This window comes from Podarcis cretensis (assembly GCF_951804945.1).
Source record: "Podarcis cretensis genome assembly, chromosome: 4".
Taxonomy (NCBI): Eukaryota; Metazoa; Chordata; class Lepidosauria; order Squamata; family Lacertidae; genus Podarcis; species Podarcis cretensis.
The window spans coordinates 50803934-50831087 of record NC_137173.1 but is presented as its reverse complement, the minus strand read 5'-3'; the positions used below and the strand labels follow the sequence as shown (position 1 = coordinate 50831087).

The 27154-nt window shown below is 39.8% G+C and overlaps 2 long non-coding RNA genes across 2 annotated transcripts in view; one reads left to right on the top strand and one right to left on the bottom strand.

Annotated features, from left to right (window-relative positions):
- LOC307213856 overlaps positions 1 to 27154 on the top strand; it is a 116286-nt gene that overhangs the window by 45063 nt on the left and 44069 nt on the right. The gene's annotated exons all lie outside the window — the stretch shown is intronic.
- Positions 752 to 6890, bottom strand: LOC307213868. Its single transcript, XR_013837759.1, has 2 exons — positions 6644 to 6890; positions 752 to 1131 (listed from the first exon to the last, which is right to left on the bottom strand). It is a non-coding gene; the product is annotated as an uncharacterized lncRNA (long non-coding RNA).

The following is a 27154-nucleotide window of genomic DNA, read 5'->3' as shown; positions in this document are numbered from 1 at the left end:
TAAACATGCCCAGCTCCTTCAACCATTCCTCATACGGTTTGCTTCTCAATATCCTTCTTTTGTTCTGTGATGCCCAGAATTGGACACAGTGTCCTGACCAAGGCAGAATAAAATGCCAGTTTAATTATCTGTTCTAGGATGTTTCCTGGTATTGATGTCCAGCTTACTGGTTGGTAGTTACCCGGGTCTTCTTCCCCTGCCCCTTTTTGAAGATGGGGACCACATTTACCTGCCTCCAGTCTGCAGGGACCTCACCTGTTCTCCAAGAATTTTCAAAGATTATAGACAGAGGGTCTGAGACTCCTTTAACTTCCTTGTGTACTGCTCATCAGGCTCTGGATTTTTGAATGCATGTAAAATATTGAGGTGTTCCCTTACCACCTCTTTACCTATCTTACGCTGCAGTTCCCTTTCTTGTATCATTTATTGGTTGGGCATTGATTTCCTTTTGGGTGAAAACAGGGACAAAGTAGGTGTTGAGCAGTTCTGCCTTTTCTCTGTCACCCAATAACATTTTTCTGTCTTCTCCACTTAGAGGTCCTACTACTTGTTTATTCTTCTTCTTGCTTCAAACATAGCTGAATAAACCTTTTAAAATTATTTTTAACCAATCCTGCAATCCTGAGCTCATTCTGAGCTTTGACCCACCTGACATTCACCCTACAACTGTTGGCTACTTATGTATACTCCTCCTTCCTGATTTCCCCTTTCTTTCACTTCTTATACAGTGCATGTCTTCTTAAATCACAGCTCATCTGCAAGTTCCTTATGCAGCCACACTGGTTTATTTAGTTGCTTGCCTCCCACTTTACTTTCTTGATGGAATTGTCTGTCTTTGTGCCTTTAAGATTTCACCTTTAAGAAACTTCCATCCATCTTGAACTCCTTCTCTTTGCGTATTTCTGACCATGGGATCTCAACCAGTAGTTCCTTAAGCTTTCTGAAGTTGGCATTCTTAAAGCCCAGAGTGCATCTCCGGCTACATTCAGCTTTCCCTTGCCTCTGTATCTTGAAATCCATAAGGACACAATCACTTTCTCCCGTTTCCCAGTACTTCCACTTCATCAATCAATTCTTCCTTGTTGGTGAGGACTAGGTCCCAGTTTGGTCCCATGTTGCTTCTTCTGCCTTCTGGCAAAGGAAATAGGCATATTAAATAGGCAATGTAAAAGAAGTATTTCCTAATAAAATATGGTTTCTTGATACACCTGGTGATGTACTTTGCTTGGTGGGATAGTAGGGGGAAATGGAAAAGAAGTTTATGGAGTTGGAAACAAAGCAACATCCAGTACCGAATTTCTTCTACGCCCCAACAACAAACCTGTTCCAGGCACATCTGAAATCAACTAAACATCTCCTTGTTTACAAATCTGAAATTACATAATTAGGTTTTGAGTTCAGAAACATTTGATTTTGAGTGGCTGCTTAAATTCCATTGCCTTCAATAGAGCTTAATTAAATGTTTGATTGATTTCTTCTAAAATTAAGCTGTCCTGAATAAGGGTTGCTTACACCGTTGGAACATGATGACAAGAGAGATTTTCCCCAGTCTAGCGCTTGCATTACATCACCCATCATCCCTGACCATTCACATTGCTAACTGGGGCTTTAATTGAAAATGTCTGGAGGGCACAACAATGGAGAATGATGTAGACATCTACATGCAGACTTTTAGAGGCCTTGTAATACGATATGTTTTTTAAACAAATGCACAAAAATGTAGACAATGAAATCTAAAATAAAATATTTATAGCAGAATATTTAGAAATGTGTTATAGATAAAATATCTGCACATTTAATGTCATTAACCTGTTGATCAGTGGGGACTCAAATATTTTCAGTTTTCTGCACATTATTAACCTCAGGGTTTTACATCTTTGTTTAATCCAAATACATAAAAAGCTCATAAAGTCCAATAAATAAAACTAGAAACCTCAATTTCCAATTTTCTTCAGCCTTTTGAAGCCATATTGGTCAGACGTTCTGCAGTAAATGTTAAACAGCTGGCCTTCACACACTGTCCTTTCGGTTAACACTGGGCAGCTGCCTTTTATTGGAAAGGTTATTTGCATTTTAATACATCAGAATAAAATCATTTCAACTTACATCAAAACAGCTATTTTCCAAAGGTCTTTTCTTTGGAAAATAAATGCTCCTCTAATAAGATGTATTAAGAGAAAATTTCAACATTAACTTTGCTTTCAGTCTGAACAAACTTTGATAGAGAAATATATTGTTTGATAGAGAAATATATTGTAATGGGATTTTGGATTTCCTTATGGAAAGCAAGCTAACTGTTCATATGTATGTGTATTCCTTATGTGGAAAAGGTAGTAAAAGACGTGTAGTGAATGTTTGGTTGCTCCTCATTAATGCGTTTTGATAGATCTATCCTCCATTAATTTGTGTAACCTAGAACACAATTATTCATCTCATCATATGAAAATTGAGTCAGCAGGCCTTGTCTGGCTATAGCATAGTTTCTCAAATTGTGGAAAGTGCCCTAAAGGTAGTTGACAATTGTGGGGTATAAGACATGTTGGAATCACACACTCTAACCAAGACTTAGCTTACATTTCTCATTATTATTATTATTATCTGACAAATATTTGAAAATGTTCATCTTGGAGCTCCTCCTGAACAGTTGGATAATTTAATTCCTTCCCTGGAGAATATTTCATGAAATAGCCACTCCTGTTTCTCCATCCATGAATGTTGGATGCATCTGTGGGTTCAGTTTTAATATTGTTTATTATTTTAAGATTGTTAAAGGAAGCAGTGGACTAAGGTCCCTGTGTCTTCTAGTTCTCCTTAGTGTCCCGTTCGTTGAGAACATGAGGCTCATAGGAGAAGCAGAAACCTGTGAAGGCAAGGCAAAGCAAAGCAGAGAGCAAACAAGAACAGGACCATGGACAGCTCCAGTGATGCCTTGCTAACTGAAGCACCTTTTCCCTAAGTCATCTGCTGGAAGGTTACCTCTGTAGGAAACTATAGCCAAGTGAGGAATGTGGTAGAGAAGATGATTGGTATCAAAAGCCTTGGTGAGATCAACAAGAAGGAGAAAGATTACACTCTTCTAGCCCCTTTCTTGATAGTGGTCATCAATCAGGGTGACCAAGGCCAGTTCTGCCCCATAACTGCACCTGAATCCATACTGGAATGGGTCCAAATAATCAGTATTGTCCAAGAGTGATGGTATCTTCCCTGACCATTGGCAAAACTAGCTGGAGTCCAAGAGAATCTGGAGGGGCAGATTGTGAAATTGCCTATTATAGGAAAGCAAGTAATTTAATACTTTACAACGTCATACTTTGTAATTCAACTGAAACAGCAAGTATGAATTTGTTGATTCTGCCTATAGGAACTCTACTGCTTTTACTGTTTTGAAAGCAGTGAAATGGAAACAATTTTAATAATGCCAAAGTCAACATGAAAACCTAAAGCATTATCATCACTGAATCATAATGCAGGTAGGTAATTTTGCTTTACTTTTGTTTGATATTTACACTGTACTGTCCAACCAATTTAAAAGTGTGCTGAAGGTGGACCATAAGTGTCATCAGCCCTGATCCAGGCAGCATGAGGTCAATGAGATTGCATTATATTTGTAGGTTGTGAACTATTGGCTAACATATCCTCTATCATTGTGATGAATCTAGTTGCTTTCCACTGGCCCTTATGAATTTCCTTCCTGTACCACCTGCACAGAGCTTAAAAGTTATGGGCTATTTATTCCACATAAAACCATATACCCTTGTGGGCAGCAATTTTGGGGGCCATATGTCAGTGGTGGACACACCCAGAGGCAAAAGATGAGTGGGATCATAGACAAAACTAGGCAGAGCAATGAGTGTGTCTCCTTTGTACAGTAGGCTACATACAACACACACACACACACACACACACACACAACCCTCCACCCTCTGCTCAAGGAAGTAGGAAGCATTTTCAGTTCAGTGACACATCCCAACTAGGAAAAAGCACTGAAGGAGAGCATATTGCTGGATTTATGAAGGACATGGTCTGGAGAATTCTTGAAGGCTGGATGAAGAAGCATCAAGGGCTATATTATGAAGTTTCTTGCATTTGCTAGATGAGGGATTGGCTAATATTAAAAAATACAGATTTATTGGATTTAGAAGGACATGATAATAGATTTGGATAGCATGCGTATTTATTGTATCAGAAGGCAAAAGTACATAAAAGTTTCCATATAATAAGAAGTGTGATTTTAAAAGTGTAGGTGAAATATAAAGGCTTGTTAGAACAAAAAACACCATGGTGGCTTCCCCACTGGAAGCAATATCCTTGAAAAAATTAAATATGAATCCTAATTGGGCAACATACAGAGAACTGTTAACAGAAAAGGATAACCAATTAAAATTGAAGAAATTTCAAGAAATAAGAGGGTTAAAATAAGAGGAAAGGTAACAATCTGGTTACAATATTTCCAGTTGAATGATACAGTATATTCAAAGAGGATAAAAAGGGAAGGATTTAATTATGAAATTTCAAATTTCCAGAGAAAAATAATAGAAAATGACAATAAATTGTTATCAAAAATGTACAATATATTGTTGGAATGGGAAACTAAGGATGAAGAGATCAAGTGTGTTATAACAAAGTGGGCAATAGATGTGGGACATAATATGATGGTAGACTGGGAATGATTATGGAAGAATGATATAAAATTTACAGCGTGTACATTACTTAAAGGGAATTATATGAAAATGATGTATAGGTGGTATTTAACACCAGTTAAATTAGCAAAAATGTATAAAACAAGGGGAAATAAGTGTTGGAAATGTAAAGAAATGGAAGGTATGTTTTATCACATGTGATGGCAATGTAAGGTTATATATATAAAAAATGAGAAATGATATATAATGAATTGAAAAAAAAATGTTTAAAATAACCTTTGTTAAACAACCAGAATCTTTCTTATTAGGAATTAGAGGAACTGATCTCCCAAAAGAATACAAAACTCTGTTTATGTATGCAACAACAGCCGTGCAAATATTGCTAGCCCAGCACTGGAAAGGAGAAGAATTCCCTACTAAAGAAGACTGGCAAATTAAACTAATGGAATATGCGGAAATGGCTAAATTAACTGGGAAACTTAGAAATCAAGACAATTAATATATTAGCAGGATTTTTTTAAAAACAACAACAATACTTGTAATGTTATGGAGAATGTTTAAATAAGGAAGTAATTAGATATAAAGATTTTTTGTTGACGTGCACAAATGAAAATATCACAAAGGAACCAGGGGAGGGAGTGGAGGGAAGTCAGGGGATTTGATGAATCCCAAAATATGGATTAATACTAAGAGTGAATATAGATGTTTTAATTGTTTTATTTTGTGTAGTTTCCCCCCATTTCTTCTTTCTCTCTTTTTTTCTTTTTCTTTTTCAATGCCATGATTGTTTATTGAGAAAATTAATAGGAAAAGATTTTTTTTAAAAAAAGAGAAACATCAATGGCCTGAAGTTTCCCCACTCCTGATTTATATAGTGAGAGAATTAAGACAAAATATCATTAAATTCATGCTACCAGGCATAAAAGAACAGCCAACAAAGGTCTTTTTCCTGTGACTAATTCTTGGAACATCCTACTCAGCTTCACTAGCAGCTGGCTGATATTGTCAAATGTCACATAGATGGGCAGGTTGTCAGTGCATTTGGAACTGCAACGTGTGGGAGATGTAGCTGCCTTACATCTGACAACCATGCTTGTTTTACTTCCTTGCCCCATTTCAAATATCTGGCACCAGCCAGGTTAGGGAGCAATTTAGCTGTAGACATCAATTATACTGAATCATCTCACAGAGATTGGAATCAGTGGTGCAAGTGGTTATCTTGAAAATGCTTCTGTAATAAGTGATAAATATACAATCTGTTTTCTTACAGCCTAAAGAAGGCATTGCTTGCTGATTCTTTCAAGAACTCTGTTGACAATTCAAAAGTGTTCTGTATGTGAAAATCTCCTGTCTTTTTTTTGAAAACATGTGTTTTAGTTAAGATTCTTTCTTTTTTCCTGGGACAATTTAATTTGTTCATTTGCATGGGAAGGACCAAAGAGAAAATGTGTCAATAACTGGCTTGTACTAGGAAGAATTTTTGAGAATACCAGGAGTAGAGGGCGACTAGGGGTTGGATTGCTATATTTAATATATAGTATTAAGTATAGTATTAAATACTATATTTCATATATAGATGATGTCATTGAAAGTAGCCTTCCACTCCTCCCTTTTTAAACACAGTTTAAAAGAAGTATTGACCATATATACTTTCCATGATAGTGTAGGGCACAGGAACAACAAAGTACTTGGCACCAGGAGGGGGTTCTAAAGTGCCTGCTGTTGCCCACTGTTAATGCGCAGGAATGCCTGGAACAGAATTGACAAGAGATTAAATGACCAGCAGTAATGTAACTCCAATGTGTGTGAAAGAAAATCTGAATTATTGTCTATTACTTTTTTTCATCACTTTGTCTGAGACAAGATATCTCAAAGCACCTTACAAATCTATAGAAGGTAGAACAACCTGATAATCAAAACCAAATACTCTAGGGAAAATGCAATGAAACCAAATTCCTAAAAGTGCCAATCCAACAAGAACTGTAAAAAGAATGAATACTAACCAATCACAAAAGTAGGCAGAAAGCATACCATAGCATGGACAAATGAGAATGCCTTAACCTGGCACCTAGAAGTTGGCAGCCATTGTTTCAGGTGTGTTTCCCTAGGGAAATCATTCCACCTATGGGGGAACCACTACTGGGAAAGCTTGTTTTCAGATTGCCACCCTCTGCAACCTCCCTCAGAGGAGGCACATGGAGAAGGGCCTCTGATGATAATCACAAGGTCCAGGAGGCTTTGGAGGGAAGACTGATTTGTCAGTAGTGTTTTGACTTCCTTCCACTGCATTCTCTTCCTGTGCCAGATTACCATGGAAACAATGCTAGCATTAGCATTATTTCCATGGTGAGCTGGCACAGGAAGATGAACATAGTGGAAGGAAGTCAGAACACAGCCAAGACATGAAAGACTCACTGGCCACTTGTAGCTGGCAAAACTTCTTTTAAACTTTTCATTTAAGGAAAGAAAAAACTAATCTAGGCCTCCTTGTCTTTAGGGTAAGATAAAGATGCCCCCCCCAAAAAAAACCCACACCCCTCTTAGAAATTATCTTGCCCTAAGAAAAACAAATAGAATGATTCTGTGAAAAGGGAGAGGGAACTTGGCTTTTGTCTCATTTGATGTTTCATTTCTTTTGCTAGTCTACTCTTTTCTGCGATGCCTGATTGATTTCTTGTTATTATTGCTATTGCCCCTGAACTATTAACTAGTCCCTTTTTAAACCACAGTATCATTTTGTGGTACTCTTATTATCTCTTCCAGTTGTATGGGAAGAGATTTGGGATGAGAAATTGACCCTTAGCTGTAAACTAATAAATCTCCCCAGGTATAGGTCAATATCATAATAATAGGATAGTTACCATCACATTTGGCTCACTGTCTGCTGTGGCAAAATTACGTAACCTATGTAATGGGAAGGGTTTGGATCAAGCAGTTCCAAAGCTTCCCTTGGTCTGCCTCTGAACCGCCGCCCCCCCTTCTTCTTCTACTGCCATCAGAAGGATATTAATGCTGGGTGAGCTTTCCACCACCAGGGGCAGATGTCCTTTTGCTGGTGAAGATAGAGCCCCTGAACTCCCCTTCCAGATGGCTTAGGATTACTCCCTTAATTGCTGCCATTTGTTTTATCATGTAAAGTTGCTTTATGTCATATTTCCCCCAGTTTCATTTCCTGAGTTTTGCTTTCAGTTCGTAAGAAGAAAATGTGTTCTGATCATTCGAATAAGTATCATGTGCATGTTTTCTCTGCGAAAGGACATATGTTGTGTCACTTTCAAATGTTATAATAGTTGTGTTTTTAATTCAAAGATAAAATGCATGAGTAGTGCACTAACAACATCAAAGCACTTAAGAGGGGTTACATTAGTAAGCTGTCTATGCCCTACTGGAGTGGCTGTGGTGGGCACTCAGCCAAATGCATTTGATGTCAAAGGCAAAGCACACCTACTGTGCTTGATTGCTGTCATCATATCCTTCATACCTACCCTGCTGTTTATTCTAGAGTGACCAGTCTCATTTCAAACAAATTGGGCAGGGGCTTCTGTCACATTTCTCCTGATTCTGCTCTTTGTGATATCACTGTTGCATTTTCTCTGGCTATTCACCAAACATTTCCTTTTGCATTGCCTAAAACAGGTCAGCTGAACAGGTGGTCACAGTCCTGCTCTTAAAGCAGGCCCTCTTTAAAAATTATGCCCATTTTTTCCCCATTTTGCTGTTCTGTAGCTCTGCCATGTTACAAAATCAAGGCAAATAGGAACCACTACATTATGTCAAGTCTTGCAGCTACATGTCTGGGCATTTTTGCAAATGGCCATTCTGTCTTTCCAGATATATATTATCTTGTATACACCTTACAAAACTTTCATTGTGTGGTGCCAAGTGATTTTCTATTTGGTTAGTGTACATTGTTCAAAGCATTGTGCAGGTATTTGATAAATGGTATATAGTAAAACAACATAATCAGTACTGTCTTATAAAATTATTTCTAATCACATCTGCTTCTGGAGAAGAACAGAATACAAACTTAAAAGACAGCTAGAAGAAGTATCCACCCAATTTGGCATTGTAATTACTAACGTTTTATTAAACAACTTTTATGGACAGGAATATAAACTAGAAATTTTAAACCACTTTTTATAGGGAAATTCTGGTTGATATGTCCATATATGGAAGTGTGTTTTATTGAAGTGTAGAATTAGGGACCAATTGATTTTTCAGTGTTTTCACTGTAATACTGTTTTTCATAGAGTTATAGAATTGTAGAGTTTGTAAGGAATCCCACGTATCATCTAGTCCAATGGCCTGCAGTGCAGGAATCTCATCTTGATCATGCATGATAGATGGCCATTCAACCTCTTCTTACAAACCTCCAAGGAAGGAGAGTCTACCACATCCCAAGGGAGTCCATTCCACTGTCAAAACAGCTCTTGTTGTCAGAAAGTTCTTCCTGATGTTTAGCTGGAATCTTCTCTGTTGCAACTTGAAGCCATTGGTTTGGGTCCTAGTCTCCAAAGCAGAATAAAATAAGCTTGCTCCATGTGACAGCCAAGTGACATCCATGTGACAGTTTCAATGTCAAGCTCATCAGCTTGCCTTGCGTCCTTCCCTCCCACAGTGCAGGCACAGCCCATGCCATCACGTCATCAATGTGCTCATTTTTTATAATTTTGATCACTTTTTATCTTTGGCCAATATGTACAATCAGCATTCCCCACCCCCAGCCAATGCATGATTGCTATTAGTATGAAGTGGGTACCATATCTATACAGGTGTATGTGCATGGGGCTCCCTCCATGGTGACAGGAACTCTGACTGACTGGGTTCTTGGCACCCTATTCTAGGCAGCACAATTTTTGGAAGCTCCTTCATATGCTAACATGAGCTGTAATGTGATTCAGATTTCCAAGTTATGGGGTTACCGTAAGACTGCTATAATTGTTGTTTTGTTGTTTAGCCATTTAGTCATGTCCGATTCTTCATGACCCCATGGACCAGAGCACGCCAGGCACTCCTGTCTTCCACTGCCTCCCGCAGCTTGGTCAAACTCATGTTGGTAGCTTCGAGAACACCGTCCAACCATCTCGTCCTCTGTCGTCCCCTTCTCCTTGTGCCCTCCATCTTTCCCAACATCAGGGTCTTTCCCAGGGAGTCTTCTCTTCTCATGAGGAGGCCAAATATTGGAGCCTCAGCTTCAGGATCTGACCTGCCAGTGAGCACTCAGGGCTGATTTCCTTAAGAATGGATAGGTTGGATCTTCTTGCAGTCCATGGGACTCTCAAGAGTCTCCTCCAGCACCATAATTCAAAAGCATCAATTTTTTCTGCAATTAGCCTTCTTTATGGTCCAGCTATAATTGTAGACCTGACCAAATGTAGTATTGCCAGCTAAGATTTATCTGTGTCTATTGCATTACACATTTATGTAGCTTCTTTAGCTTGAGTTTTGCTATTCAAAGAGAATGTAGCAAGATCTAGGAGCAGCCAGATTAGAAAGGTGATGACTGCCTAAGACTCTTAAGAACAACAGGTTCTGGGATAAAACCATTAGCCAATTGACCAGCCTTTTGTACTACAGCAGCATGGAAGCATCAAGTGGACAATAATCACCATAATATCCAAACAACACACACACAGCAATTTTTTGGCAATAACAGCATGTAAAAGTAAATGAAATAAGATAGATGAAATGGGAGCATGAGTGCAGCAGTTCCAATTTTGTTAATTAGCATGTAGTCATGCTTCAGTGATGCTGCAATTATGCTACCTCATCCTCCTGTATCCCTATTGTGCAAATGCTGCCATTAGGCTCCTAAGAAGCTTATAAAATGGTGCATGATATGTGCCACCTACAGAGATGTCATTACAATGGTGTCGAATTAACAGTATGCTTTTTCAAATTTATAATTATTTGCCTCTGCAGAAGAGCTATTTGGGAACCTATTACTAGTCTTGTGGAAGTTAACTTAATAATTTCCTTTGTATTGCTTTAAACACCTGCCACTGAGATTCATATTATGAAATGCATCTCATTATAACATTTTATTGTAAGAAACATAGCGTCTATTTGAGATGCAGTAATGCAGCTTTTAACAGAGCGTCTGATTAAACCAATGATGCTTACTTCATTCCTTCACCAAAACCTCCATGAGAAGGATTAGATACTCTTTTTTAAAAGTAAGTATCACGTTAAGCTAAAGACTGGAAGACACTGTAGAGAGGGAATTTTAAAGGTCACTGCCATTTCTAGTTTTACAATTTTCCCATTTTATTGCATTTTGTTTTATTATCTCAACATCCTAATCTCAGAAAATATGATATAAGAGATGTCACGATGTACATCAATGAAGAACTAGCTACATTAATTCTGAAAAATAGATGTTACAAGATTACTTTTGATGTTGATGATAGCTTGTCCTTCACCCTAAGATCCCAGGGTAGATTACAGAATTTTAAAGACAATGTTAAAAAACTATGTAAAACAACTTACAATTACAGAAATAAGGTGGTTTCTAAAAATATAGAACCCAGGTGTCAAAAGCCAGGGTAAAGAGGTGTGTCTTCAAAATGGACTCAAAGATGTATTATGAAGATGTCCAATGCACCTCTGTGGGGATCAAGTTCTAGAACAGGGGCTGCCAAAGAGAATGTCCTCTCCCACCCTGAGCTTCTGAGGTTGGTGGAACAAACCTGATGGTGGTATGGCTACTGCTTACTGGGTCATTATAGGGCAGGAACAGGGGTTCCAACTTTAATAAAATATGGTGGGTAAGCTCCTCCCAATCATATGACATGGTGCACACACACCATTTGAATGGCAATGCCCATCAACTGGGGAGCGCAGCCCCCTCAAATATTTTATTGGTGAGGTCAAGACCCCTCAGCCCCTAGGAGTTGGCTCCTATGGGTAGGAAGGTAGCAAGGACAGGGCTGTGTGAGTGCAGTGCCATAGGACCGACCTCCCAACGTACCTTAGCTTCCCAGTAAGTGGCAGTGATGCCACTGTTGAAAGGGCATTGTGAGGTAAATTTACCCCATGTACCTTTTTCAGAACAGCATAAGTAGGCAGCTAGGGAGGCTGCAGAGTGCTTGAGATTTTTTAAAATGGAAATAAAAGCACACAGCCACCCAAAACAATGATAAGATAAGCTTTCCTCCACTTCCACCAAAATTCTAAAGAAATTCTATCATGTCCTGAGAAAGTGCCAGAAAGCTGGAATTCTCTTTAACTATAGCTAGAGAAAACTTAAATTTTTTAAGGAGAGATTTCAGTACAGCCCTACTGGGGAGTAATTAGGCAGGGACAAAGACCTTGCACTAAGTTGCTAAGTTGGTCACTAGCAAGCATCTCCACCTGCCTGGGCATTTTTTAATTTTTTAAAAGGGTATGGAAAAGTGGCAGCAGATTACTGGAGTCAAGATGAAGCAGTTAATTTAAAATGGGCCACATCCAGCAAGTTTCTTTGTGGACACAGATTAATTTCTTGCCTTGTACAGATCTACTTCTATAACCAGAAAGTTTTGAAGGGTTGTATGCAATTTAACTTGAATTCTTCTCCCAAACTCAAAACTCCAGAACCTTTTTTTTTAAAAAAAACAGCTGGCTGTCTGATTTTCTATTAGGCACATGCATCATTGCACACAGGTGTTTCAGTTTGTAATTCTTAGCTAACTAGGGGGGAAAGAATTGCCATGGAAACAAGAGCAAGATAGGCCCACCCACTGTGAACACATTCAGTCATACTTGCTGACTCTTAGGTTATAATTTAGAGAACCAACTGTATAATCCATCAAAGTTGTTCATATATCCGCTACTGTAAATGAGGCTTTCAGCGCTAGCTGGGTTTTTCCCCTTACATGTAATTGTGCTTTGAGGCCTAAATAGATGGAGTCAGATGGTTGGAAAGGCTTAAGGATTCTTCCCATCAGTGCTGGCTCCAGCTTTTATTTTATTTTTTATTTTTTATTTTATTTTATTCCCCCCCCCCCAAGCATGTAAAACTGAATGTGCACAAGTGAAATGTGTGTTAAGTTCCAGGATTACTGTAACTAAATTAATTATTGCTACTCCCAACAGCCGTATGCATGAATGTGTATGACCCTGGTTTCCAGGAGATCACTGGCTTGTGCTTCTGCATACACCAAGGATCTGATTAGGATTTCTAAATGGACACATAGTCAGGAAGACAAATATATGAAAGTGTACATAGTAGTAGGGTCCATTGCATTCTACTAGCATTCTTTCATCATGCCTGCACAGCCTCACAGTGTGAAAGTTGCATAAGAAAACCATGTACATCAAAGGAAGTCCTTAAAATGGTTTATATGTAAGCTTAGGTATGTAAAGATGAAATAGTGGAAGACAAGAGCCAGGTGTGAATTGTGTCCACTGGCCATCTTCCACCCCACCTGCTCTGTAACCAGAACTGAAGGGGGAAGTAAGGGCAACTAACCATATAAGTTAATACAGAATGGTAAGACACACACCATGTACCTGTTCACTTAGTGCAAAATCATCTTACATTAGTTTGCACTAAGGGCAACTAACCATATAAGTTAATACAGAATGGTAAGACACACACCATGTACCTGTTCACTTAGTGCAAAATCATCTTACATTAGTTTGCACTATTCTTAAAAAAAGGAAAATAATCACCTAAAGAGAAAATGTATTGCAAAATATATTCAAATTGGCAAGGAATGAGGATTCCATTTTTTTTTGTACCCTAACAAAGTGAAAGGCTAGTTCCAGTGAATTTATGTTTCATTACTAAAGCATTTTCATTGATTTTTCTTTAAAAAGCAGTTGACATCATGCATCATGAGAATTGTGGGCTATCCAATATGCATAGTTTTTTCCTTTAGTTTTCCTTATTCCTTAGTTTCATTGTCAAGCAAAAAGTAATATTTGTCCTTATAATTTTTTGTGTTGGGCAGCTGCTGACAATTAGAAGAAGGAAAGTCATTAGGCTGAACCCTGAATTCTAAGCTACTCTTAAGTAATTGTAAGCCTTTCTTGGAGAATTTTGTTTCACACTCCACTGATTCCAAAGGTTTAAAGTATGGTCCTGAGTGCCAATGTAGGTGGTTGGGGGGCATAGGGGGAGATCATTTCTACTGCAGGAAAATAGCAGGGGTCAGCTGAATAACCTCTAATCTATCATAAGTGAAGCTTGCACTAGTGAGTAGCCCTTTTGGGGCAGAAATGTAATGGTAATCAGGGTGCAGGGAGAGTTCCTTGCCTTCACACTGAAAGGATCATAAGGGGTTGAACTCAGAGGGCATGCACCTTCCCCTGCCTGAAAAAAACAACAATGGTGGAGGATCATATACCTTATTAATTCTTACTGATGCTCACTTTTAAGGAATTTCTGCTGCCAATGCAATAGAAAATATGCAAATAAAATGATTTAAAATTTTTTTTATTAAGTGATGGCTCAGTTCACTATAGAAAATCAAAGTCAAGCAAGCATGGAAAACAAATTAAAACTCAGCAAAAGAAAGAGAGTTTGATAATGCACATATCCACTTATAACAGTAATGCTTTATTAGTGAAAGTGTTCACTGAGACCTTATTTGAAACTTGGTAAAAACTGGAACTAATGTTTATTGCTCAAGACAGAGAAGAATAGCTATCTCATTACTGATAACAAAGAGCTAATTAAATTGTTTCCACTACAAAATTGTCTTGAGAAAAATGAGCAGAAAGGCCCAGAAGCCTGTTTTTAGAGGTACTTCTTTCAAAGTGACAAATTAAAAAGCACAACAAGAATGACTAATCAATGTAATAAAACAACAGCTGCAATCCTAAGCATAAGCACTTGGGAGTAAATACACAGACATTACTAGTACTTACTTTTGAGTAGACATGGGGTGAATCTCTTTGCAAACCTTGGAAGCTGAAAGCTAACTACACTGATGACTCTAACACGACCTCTTCTGAATGGGGTTGCACTCTGCTTTAAATGGCTTGTAGGTCATCTGGTGGCAATCTGAGATTCAGCAATGTCACAGGAAAGCCAGGTCGCTCAGTAATATTGGCTGACTTTTGCTGCTTCTGCCTAGTTAACCAGCCATGCCTATTACTGGATGGGGATAACCTTGCCATAGCAATCCATACCCTGCTACCCTTCTTACTGGATCACTGTAACACAGATTAACACAGGACTTTAAACCTGGTTCCATATTGGTCTCGGTCCAATACTGCAACACACTAACAAAGGAGCTGAAAACTCAGAGAAGGATAAAGCCTGTTATTTGGTCTTGACAAGTCCATAGCTCCTGACTCCTGGTTCATCTCAAACTTTTACCAATGGTCCAGCTTCTGACAGTTTTGTCTTGTTTTTCTTCTTCTAGATCCATTTGTGCACAAAACATTTGGTGTTGTATCCAGTGGTGTCACTCAGCTGATGCTAAAGCTTCCATCAGCAGAATGGAGTGATAACCAATTCTGGGTTATCCTCCATCTAACCTATTGAAATCTCCTGAAGGTGATTGAGTGACCCTTCAGAGCAGGTCGGTCTAGTTGGGCTGCAGGTGGCTTCAAGGTAGTGAAACCATTCCACTGATGTAAGGTTTATCATGAACTGAGCAACACCATTGTATACAAGCCAATGGTCACATACAAGGTCACATACACAAGGAAAGTGGTACGGCCTCTTCTGCCATAAGTAGTCAGGAACTGCTGTAGGAAATGGTTTTTCCCCCTTCCTCATCCTTTCTCTATTCTTTGAACTAGCAAAGGTTACATATGCCTTTTGAACAGTTAGAGAGTGGAAGAGCCTTTAAATCCACTCTTACATATTATATACAGTGTTCTCCTTTCTATAAAGGCCATTGAAAATGTGCCATTTATCCTCTGACCTATAACTATCTTCTTTCGCAGCTTCTTTTTTATCTGAAGGTATAAAATGTTTTTGCTTAAGCATCTGTCATGCTTTGAAATATGTTAATTTAATATAAGGCTCTATTGCGACTTAACAGTATTAGCTGATGCTGAAATTGTTCTTTCCTAAGTGTCAGCGTGGTTGGCTCCATAAATCAACTCCACTGAAATTCTGTTGAGAAGGAGCAGTTTGTCTTACTGAAAAATGAACTTGCATTGGCTTATATTTTCCAGCATTAGCCATGCATTCCTGTGACATATGTCAAAGTTAGTCAGTATTTTGGAAACTGTCTGCAATGGTTAAGATGTTAAATAGCAATGAATGGGTAATCTGTGAGTGTGATGATGGAAGCTGCCCTTTGGGAAATCAATATTAATATATATGAAATTTCTCTATATTACTTTTATTGAAATAGCACATTCTTATTCAAGACTGCCACTTTCCAAAGAAGAGACTGATATGAAATGGAAACCTACAGTAAATGATGACTTTAAAAATACAGCACAATGATTGTCACAGACAGGAGGCTTCTCTGGTTGGCTCCACTTGGTTGTCAGTCTCAGAAGCTGCCAGGGTGACATTTAAAATCTAAAGGCTGAGACAAAGCCAGATCTATTTTTACGCTAACCTGTCCTTTCTTAGGTAGAAGGATGATGAAATAAGAACAGGGGACACAGAACTGGGGGAAAGGCTGACCACAACTTTATTGGGTACAGATTATCAGTAGGAAGGCAAGGATTTTGTTTCTGAGAACCTACATACTGTTGCAAGTGCTTGGCCCAGTCTGCCTGTTGGGTAGATGTTGGGAAGGGGGAAAATAACAACTGAATTCCTACAACTGAGGTGAAGCTGTAACATCAGACCCTGAGGTGGACTGGCTCATGTCCCAAGATGGAGGTTTCTTTCAGTGAGGGACTGGAGAGCCTACCCCCTATTCAAATTTCAGCTGTGGATCCTGCTTGGAAGAAGGACAGCTTAGCTTGCTGTATGGGATATTTTTGGGAAAATGAAATTGCAGTCCCCCGGGATGCAGCTCTGCTGCCACCATGGACACAGGCAGTGGCAATACAGGAAAGAATGACAACATCCAACAAACCTGAATGTGAATAATGAAAACAAATATTCTCATTGGTTTAACATACTTCATTAACTCATATCCATTAATTTAATGGCTACCTAAATTTGAGGGGATTTTTCCTCCCAGAGGGCCACATTCAGATTGGCCATGAAAGGTTGGACCAGAGCCAGAGTCACTCTATATACTCTTTCACATACATATTCATTTCATTTCGTCTCTTTCTCTACTTATCTCTTTCTGACCTTCTCTCTTTCTCATCGCTCTTTTCATCTCCCACTTCCTCCCCTCCCCAGCTGCCTCTATTGGAGAGCCAGTGTGGTATAGTGGTTAAGAGCGGCAGACTCATAATCTGGTGAACCACGTTCGCATCCCCGCTCCTCCACATGCAGCTGCTGGGTGACCTTGGGCTAGTCACACTTCTCTGAAATCTCTCAGCCTCACTCACCTCACAGAGTGTTTGTTGTGGGGGAGGGAGGAGAAGGAGATTGTTAGCCACCTTGAGACTCCTTAGGGTAGTGATAAAGCAGGAGATCAAATCCAAACTCTTCTTCTACTCTTCAACCTACCCACCCCTCAGTAATTAGGCTTTGCTTATTGTTCTTTCTTGCAAAGATGAGAACTCTCTCTCTCTCTCTCTCTCTCTCTCTGTCAACACACACACACACACACTTTCAAAGAAGCTTGCTTTTAAGCCAAACTACAAGAAAGACGCAGGTGGCGCTGTGGGTTAAAGCCTCAGCGCCTAGGGCTTGCCGATCGAAAGGTCGGCGGTTCGAATCCCTGCGGCGGGGTACACTCCCGCTACTCGGTCCCAGCGCCTGCCAACCTAGCAGTTCAAAAGCACCTCCGGGTGCAAGTAGATAAATAGGGGCCGCTTACCAGCGGGAAGGTAAACGGCGTTTCCGTGTGCGGCTCTGGCTCGCCAGAGCAGCGATGTCACGCTGGCCACGTGACCCGGAAGTGTCTCCGGACAGCGCTGGCCCCTGGCCTCTTAAGTGAGATGGGCGCACAACCCCAGAGTCTGTCAAGACTGGCCCGTACGGGCAGGGGTACCTTTACCTTTACCTTTACAAGAAAGAAGATTCCACCTAAACATTAGGAAGAACTTCCTGACAGTAAGAGCTGTTCGACAGTGGAATTTGCTGCCAAGGAGTGTGGTGGAGTCTCCTTCTTTGGAGGTCTTTAAGCAGAGGCTTGACAACCATATGTCAGGAGTGCTCTGATGGTGTTTCCTGCTTGGCAGGGGATTGGACTCGATGGCCCTTGTGGTCTCTTCCAACTCTATGATTCTATGATTCTAAGCCTAATTATTAAACATTTTGTTCCTTGAATACAACGGTAAAGAAACAAACCAAACAAACAAACGGAATGGCCTGTAACATATTAGTCTCAACAAAGGCTATAAATGAGGGGAGATGGAGGGAAGGGGTCTTAATGAGAGTGCTGTTCACAAGTGATATCCCCTGCCTAGACACAATGGATGGTTTAATAAGGAAAATAATCAACCCCATCCCTTTTCTTTCTCAAATTTGGCTTTAATGTTCCAGCTCTGCTGCTCCTTTCAATACGCTGTAGAACCTAGCATATGATTCTGCTAGAGAGTATTAGCACATCATTCATCCCAGTGTGAGCCAGATAGAACATTCTGGTGCGAATGCATCAGTCCACATAAGTACCCATAAGACTCACATGAAAGGCTTCCATTGCAATCTGAAACATAACTGTGTCCAATTCACTTTTACTATCTGTTTTGCATCCATTTCAAATCTTGCTGAGGAAAAATAATAATTACCCCAGTATATTTCTTCTTTATGTCCTCCCATAGCATGCTGTAAAAAAGCAAAAGCAAAAGCAAAACAAAACACATTTACTGGGCTCTTAAGGATGATTTATGCTCTAGAGGAGAAGGTGGAAATTTCTGGTCTTATGTCCTCAGTGAAGCACCAACTTTCCAGATGGATCCAGGGTTGCTGCAAAATTCTGCCAAATGCACAGTTCTGCTGGAAAATGGAAAGTTCATACTGCCTGATAGCTGTTTTGAGGATGAGAAAAAGTCATTAAATGGCCTATCCTAGGGATTGAGGGTTGCACATGTTGCACAAGGCTGAACAAAAATAGCCTCTCAAAATTCTCCACTCTGTCTGTGGGTGACATATGGGAGGCATTCCACACCATATTTTGGAGAGCTGAAATTCTCCAACATTTCATGAGGAATTTGAATGGGAGCGTGGAAGCAAAAATTTGTCAGACGAGGCTCTTCTGGGAGAGTTTGACTTGACTCTAATTTTGAGCTAGCAATTTTCCATCCTTGAGAATTTGGCCATTCAAAATCTCATCCAATTACAGTTATGAGTAGACACTCACTGGGCTCTCCCCTCTCCATCACACTCCTGAAGACCCAGAACCCCTAGGTATTGAAGGTCTGAAGCAGGGAACCTGCTATATGTGCATAGACTTTCCTCACAATTTAGACCCCGTAGCAATGACAAGGGGAGCCTACACACCTACAATAGGGTCCCCTCTTCAGACCTTCAGCCTATGAGGTAGATGGTGGTGGGACTATGCTGGTAGGAGTGTGATAGAGGGCCCATTGGGTGCAGCCCCACCTTCCCAGTCTATGCAATTGTAATAATGTGGACCATAATGTCTGAAGAGAGCCCATTTAGTATAGTATAGTTAATTCTATCCATTTTTTTCTTGTTGTTCATGGGTTACGTTTACATTTTTTAAATGTTAGCTTGATTAATTTTTTTAAAAAGGCAAACAACTTTGCTTCTGCTGCTCTGCCTGGTATTAAATTTGAATAAAAACAACCACAAAATGTAATAGGGGCTTAAAAATAACTCAGGACAAAGAAAGGACAAATAGCAATTAAAGCCATTTCACCTCCAGTGCTCTGCGTAAGTAAATAATAAAGGTTGCATCTAATAGAGTGAAGCAAAGGCAGAGAGGTCTGTTTGTACCATTCCACGTAATGGGAAATCAGTCTTTTTCTCAGACTGATTGCCCAAATAACATGCTGCCATTAAAAATGAACTGCAAAAACAAAACACACAAGCTTTTATGAAAATGTACTTAAGAGATTTGTGGCTATATTGGGCAAAGCACGCAATGCTATAAAGGTGCGCTTCAACCAAGGCACAGAGACAGATATATAATTAATTTAAAAGGCAGCTTAAATTGTGCCTGCCTCATTATATGCCTGCCTCTGCCCAATAACATAAATTCTATGTTTTTTTGCAGTCAAGGAGAAGGATGATCTGAATATGTTACTGCTTCACAAAGCAACTGTTGACAATGCATATTCTCCACATTCTCCATAAAGAGTGTTTGCCATCCTGTTTACTGATGATAAAACTTCTGGATTCCAAGGAAATTTTAATAGCATGGAAACAGTTTCTCCAGCAGAGCAGGCGTGGAAAGGTTATGTGGAAATTAAACAATAAACTTCTGAAAAATGAATAAACATCTTACTTCTCTTTCAATTGCTTTGTCTTATCATTTAAACAATTTGGATATTCAAGCAAAAAATTCATATTTAGTCTGGGGAGTGCTGCAGAAACACGTGAAGCCCTCTCTCCTTCTCTGAGGTAGCTTCCAGTTGTTACAAGGGTCTGGATGGATATTGTGTATGTCTATTGCTCACGGGACACCCACCACCCACCTCCTAAAGAGGGACAGGATCTTTGCCCCAGATGCAACAGACACTTTTCTAAGTGTGCCTGAGCGACCCAAGCAAAATAACACAAACCAAGATTTGATTTGTTGAAATCAAAAATAAAAACATATAAATCACACAATGCAACGTTTTTACTATGCACAGGTATATATAAAATGGCAGATGCATTTGATTCTAGTTCTAGCACACCTATTCTAAGCTGAAGAATTTAACATGCCTGATGCTAGGAGAAGGAAAATGGGAGAGCTAGGAGTATGACATGTGCCATACAAATTCCCAGAACATAGATTCTTAAGTTACACCTTTTTTCTGACTCATATTGAGGAACTCTTTGCCACTGGGTAGATGCAAATGTGTGGAAGAGCTCTTAACCAGAAGCAGCCAGAAGCATGAGTGGAGCGTATCATGGCTGCAAGGTTCTCTCTTTCTCTCTCTCAGTTTCAAACCTGAAACATCAGAAACCTCTATCCAAAGCGTCATGGCTTTAAATGCAATGAATGGTGTATTTGTGACAGGTGCAGTGAAGCTCAAAATAGTTAATTAACATTTGAAGCTAACTACTTGCATATACTTTCCTCTCTAATAGCGGTGCATAAGTGAGGGAGGGTTTTTAGTGATGGCAAATGAAAGGTGATCTACGGTGAGATCATTTTCCTTACTTTCCCGGGAAAGTAGTGAGGAGCCTGAGCTTTTATCTTCCTACCTCTGGCCAGATGTGTTGCCCACCTTTCAGCTGTCTTAACACCCTTTGGGGAGGGGGGGATTGATCTAATATATAATTGGCAGAAATTCACCTCTAGCTAGGGAAACATTTAGACAATGTGACTAGTTATGAATCCTTCTAGGCCTGCATTTTGAGGTCCTTCCATTGGAGTTGTATATTTACCATTCCCCTGTTGTTCCACAGCATTTTAAACCAGGAGCAGTAACTGGCATCCCACATAATTGGATCCTATTAAGCTGGATGGTATGATTGTGCATGGTACTCAGGTCTGTCTTAAGCATATGTGGCACCGGAGTGCAAAGATCCGCCCGGTGCCCCTCTCCCCAGGTTGCTCAGTCCCAGGCACACAGGAGGACCAGCCAGACGGCCACCTCAGCATCTCACGAAATCGCGGCACAGAGCCGCCCGCAGCAGAAAAGCCTGCCGCGGCAGTCCAACTGATGGGCGGGCTCTTCCTCGGACTCAACTCTTGGGCCCTGAACTCTCAGCCTGGTGCCCCTGAGAGCCCGGCGCCCGGGTGCCCTGCACCCCTAGCACCTATGGGTAAGTCAGCCCTGAGGGTACTGCTCCTTTGCAACCTCTTGCCTGCCTACAAACCACACACAAAGGAGCAGTGACCGGATTAGACTCTCCTCCTACCAGCTGGAAAGCAGGAAGATCCAATCCTGCATGGTGTGAAACAGCACCTGCACTCCATAGGAATGATTCCTCTGCTCAGCAGCTGTTGACTGGCAGCATTGTTCCTGCATGCAGGGCGTCAGGAAGGAAGCCTTCCTGGGCCTAGCTTCTCCTGAGAAGATGCAACCTCAGGTCAGGTAGGACTTGACCTTTTTGTGCACATTTTACACATTGCTTGCTTCTCCTTGGATCACTCTGGACTATCCAACTCAACTTTCAGCACTCTGTGACTGTACCCAACTCATCCCATACTTAAGTCCAATTTGAATAGGTTCCAATTTGGCTCAGGCCTCAGCTGAATCTGATACCTAGCCCTCACATATCTCATACCTTTCTTTGGTCATTACTCCCAAACATCCTTCAAATGATAGTTTTCAGAGCACAAGTAAGGTTTTTTTTAATAGTATATTATTTTAAATTATAATTGTAACAACAAATATTGCTTGTAATGTCTTTTTCACTGTCTGGTGTGCAGAATGCCCTGTTTTTAAAATCTTGTTCATCCTCAAAAGAATACTTTGCAGTAGTTTTGGGTCAAGGTAGTGCTTTGCCTGAAGCTTCCCAGTAAGATTTATGCATAGGCAGCTATTTCCTTTCTCTGGCCAACATTCTCAACATTCATTTCCAATCATTTGTTTCGTAAAAAAAGAAATTTTCAGCACTAGATTCATCATGGGCATTATGCCTTCTTCTAAACCTCAGGAACTAATATGAAGGTCATCAGACTATCATTTATTCATATTGAAAAGAAAGAGAGAAACTCATTAACAAAGTTCACAATAGTTTGTTCTTGGTTGCTCAAAATGGAAAAGGAGCGATCACAATCAATTATCTTTGCCCCATCAGCTTGAAAATGCCATGTGCCATGTGAGGTTTCTGTTTAAGAGACATGAGTCCCAAAGCCCTTTGTTGCATGAAACCTGATGGTTCTATGGTTCTTTGGATCCCAGCCAATGTGTTTAATTGTGTCAGCTATCCCTGCAAGCCATTTAATTTGGAATAGTTCCAGTAGCTTCTATAACACCTGCATATCAAAATTGTATTAGTAGTTTCTGTAGCACACAGTATTTTTTTCTTAGGGTACTTCCAGACTCATTGTTCTCTCACTGTAAGCAGCATATCTCCACATTTCAGCAGGCTCATGCACATAACTTCTCTCATATCAATTGCTGCTCATTTTTATGAGATAATGAGTGGGAATTCCTCATTTAAACAACTAATATAGAAACACCGTGCATATCTATTGTTATAGATTCTGCAGTTGGAATCCCTAATCTGGAACTTATGTAGAGTTGCCATATTTCAAAAAGTAAAAACCAGGGGAAAGTTTTTTCTTTCAAAAACAATTTTTCAATTGACTTGCCTAAGATCGAGGACAAAGTGGTGCCTTTCAGAAATTCCCTCTGGATGTCAATTCCACCTTTGAAAACCCAGTAATGTTTGGGAAAAGCCAGACATATGGTAGCCCTAGTTTGCTCTCCACCAGAAAAATAAGTTTCAGTGCTGCACTGGAAACAGTCATAAAACAGATACTTTGCATTTTTGCCTACATTTATTTTGTAACACATTACTCTCTTACAAACTAGCAATGTAGCCCTGTCTTCTCTTTGTCATTAAAACAGTTCAGTAACTTTTCTGTCTCTGATCCCAGAGAAGGATCCTAAGCAACTTGCTTGTTCTTCATCATGGAGCTTAGCCTCTACTCCTACTGGCTCCATCACTGACAGAAAAGCTGTGTTCTCAGGTTACACATTCCTGCTGAGAGAGATCTGCAGGTTTTCAGGATAAGACATCCATTAGCCTACAGACTGAAATTGAAACATCCAGCCTTTTCTGCATTATTTAATGAAACCTCCTGTGTATAATGCAAATTTCTCTTGCAAATGCAAACCTTTGCATAAGTTGTTTTTCTTTTACTTCAGTGCACATAAACATTGCACTTTATGCATATTAAACTTACATCTTTAACATCTATTTCATAGTTAACATTAAAATGTATGTCCAGGTACTCAGTGGTAGTCAATTAATGTTTACTCAGAGCAGACCCATTGAAATTTTTGGACCTATTAGTTGTGGCCATTCATTTCAATAGATCTACTTTAAGTAATGGTTTCTTGAATGGCATCCATTCTCTATGAACACATTTAATGTTACCTTGGAAAGTCTACAACTAATAGCTGCTTCACACATTTCCCTTCACACTACCCCTGTGTATTCTATCATTTCTAAAGTGTAATAAATTCTATCATTTCTAAAGTGTAATAAAATTCTGGCATGAGTAACATGGGTTCAGAACCAATGGATTCACTTTGTGTAGAAAAATGTTCTGGGTAGTGGACCTCAGTCAAGGGATGGTGTGCATAAGCACCCAATTTTCATCTCTGATTTGAACATGAGCAGCAATAGCAGCTTGTGGGGTGGGGTAGAGCTATAGAGGCAACATTTTGACACTGACAACACTGGAGCAGGGCAGTGGTGAGGTCAGAGCTCTGCAGTTTTACCAACAGGTCTGCTGTCATCAATCTGTTACTTCCACCAACACACCGTTGTTGCCCTTGCCTCACTGCCACCCTGCTACAGTCCTGCCCAGCTAATCATCAGTGACACCAATGTCAGGAGGGTGGCTCTATAGTTGCCCCACTACATATCCCACTCCTGGTGAGCACTCCTTTCCACCTGGCAGACATTATTATTCCAGTAATTTGATGGGATGGAGCTCTGCCAAAACCCTATTTTATGGGCTTCAGGAAGCAAAGCTTACTAATCACTGGATGTGTAGCTTATGGCTACTAGTATACTGCTTCTGATATCCAGGACTGGGATCCCCATGCCTCTGGATATTAGCCACTGAGGAACATGGAGCAGAATGTTAGAATCCTGCCTCGGTCAGAGGAATGTGCCATTCTCCAGGCACCGGCTGAATTCCTTGTTGACCTCCCTGCTGCGACTCCCGGCAGGTAAACAGGCGAGGTCTGTAATCGGCGATCCTTCCCAGATGTGAGAAGAACACACCACTCCTTCTCTCTTCCCCCTTGCTATCCCCAGGGAGGGGAAAGATACAGACAGAAATGTATCTACATGCTTTTATTTCTGTCTTTTGCAGCCATACAGATAAACATGTCTGCACACTCTTTACAACATCAGCAGAGAGAAATTAACTCCACCCATCTACTTCCAGTACAGGTCAGATGACACACACTGAGCTAACATCCGGTGCTCAGTACGGTGAATGGACTGCCCCTTTCTTACCATGGTAACAGTCACAAACATCCTGTCTGGCTTTCCAGCCACCTGCAGCTAAAGAAGCTGCTGCTGCTCGCTGCTGCATTGCTCCTTTTTGGTAACACAGAAGAGTACTCCTGCATCCGTGTTTTGTTTGTGAGCTTCTCATATGGTTGTGTAAACAGGATGCTTAACTAGACAGGCCTTTGTCCTGATTCTTCAGGACTTATGTTCTTAAGTTAGATAGCTTATTGTAAGGAAATGTAGCAGAGAGAGAGGGAAGAAAACATTCTTGAAAATTTTAGTAAGTTTCATAATTAGAAGTATAAAGAAAACTTATCGTTTTCCAAAGAGGTTCATTATTATTATTATTGTTATTGTTACATTTGGCAGCAAAGTACGATGTATGAAAAAGCTTATGTGAAACAAGATCTGGAGAAAAAAATGCATCAAAGTGTTTTAAACAAGAAAACATCAAATAAAATCAATACGGGGATTATTAGAACACTGTACAAGTGAGTCTGAGTCATGGCAATTATTTTGATGTTTGCCACTTATTTTATTGAGCAACCTAGTTGTCACTTCTGGCTTACCCCAAAGAAACCCAACTCAGTGGCCAAACAGTCATTAAAAGCTTACCTGCTGTGTTTCTAGTCAACAAAAAGTGATTTCCCTGGATGAAGTTACACCTGAAGCTTTAAAAGGATGTTCTGTAAATAAGATCTGCCTGGTTCTGATTCTCTGATCTTCATTACAGTTGAACAGCACATGCTTAGGGTAAAACAAGACTGTCCCCCATTATGTATTCTTGAAACAGCTTGCCTAGAATCAACAGCACAGGGGACTGACATTTCATTACTGATGAAAGGAGTAAGTGTTCATGCATTACCGCTGATTTGAACAGTCAGCTCCTAATTCACTGCTCTTCCATCGATGGATCTCAGAGGGGGGCAAAAACTAAAATCTATCTGAACTAAGTCCAAGTAAATTATATTTCTAACTGTAATGATTTCTGAACATATACATGTACAGAGATAGCTTTCTGAAATTCTTTACGTGCACAGTAGCACACATGCAGTTAACTGATTAAATGTGACAGGTAAGCCTGGAATCCACTAATACAGTTACTTTACCAATTTACACTAATTTACTGATGATGTTTTCCCCCCTGAACTAAATTAATGGAGACTCTGGGCTACTAACCTTGACATCACTCACAATCAAATTAACTTTGATTCTGAGACGATCATGAACTGTATGCATTCCCAAATTTTCAGTGTTGCATCACACTTGCAAAACATATTCAATTATCTATATTGTGGAAAGTGCTTGTGCTTACTTATTTATGCATGGAATTCAGAGAGTTGCCGAATTATAGAATCATGGAGGAGACATGAACCTGAACTTCCTTCTCCATCCATGGTGGTGTCTAGGAACATCTAGCTTGCCATTGCTAAAAATCCTAAGCATGATTTCAATGGGTTGTTTCAGAATGTTTCAGATTTTTGTGTGTTTGTAAATCTATACCTATCATGTCATCAAGTATGTCCTAGTTCTCATATTTTGTGAATGTAAAAAATTTCCCTCCTGCATTGAAAATTCCAAAGCTGCACATTTTTTAAAAATGCAGAAATCTGAGATATGTGGAAGGTTCAACAGTATTTTTTTTTTAAGTGAGGAAAAACATATAGGTGGTGTAGCAGGTTGTGTATGGCATTGACATTTTTCTTCTAAAACCCATGACTTTATATATTTTTATCATGGCACATGCTTCTGCATGGGAAAGATTGAGTTTTTAATTCATCTGTTTCAAACCTAATGTGAATATGTTTCTTCCATTATGGCTCATTTGGTTTAGGATGTGCTTCCTAAAAGGAAACCAAAGAATATAAGAAGGGCCTGATGGATCATGATCTCACCATGGCCAACCAGATGCCTATGAAAAGGCAGCAAGCAGGAGCTGAGCACAAACATACTCTCCCTTCCTGTGGTTTCTAGCAACTGGCATTTTGAAGCATAGCTCTTGTGACTAGTAGCCACTGATAATGTCCCAAGTGCTGACCAAGCAAAATGGACATACCTTTTACCTTATGAGTCAGCCCAAAACCATTTATCTGGAGAAATAAAGGTAAGCAGAAAATGACTAAGCAAAAGGTGAAGAAGTTGCACTCTATGAGAGGGTTTAATATTTGAAGCATTTATTTGAATTACATCTATTTCTTGGTGCTCCTGTCTCTTTTTCTGGTTT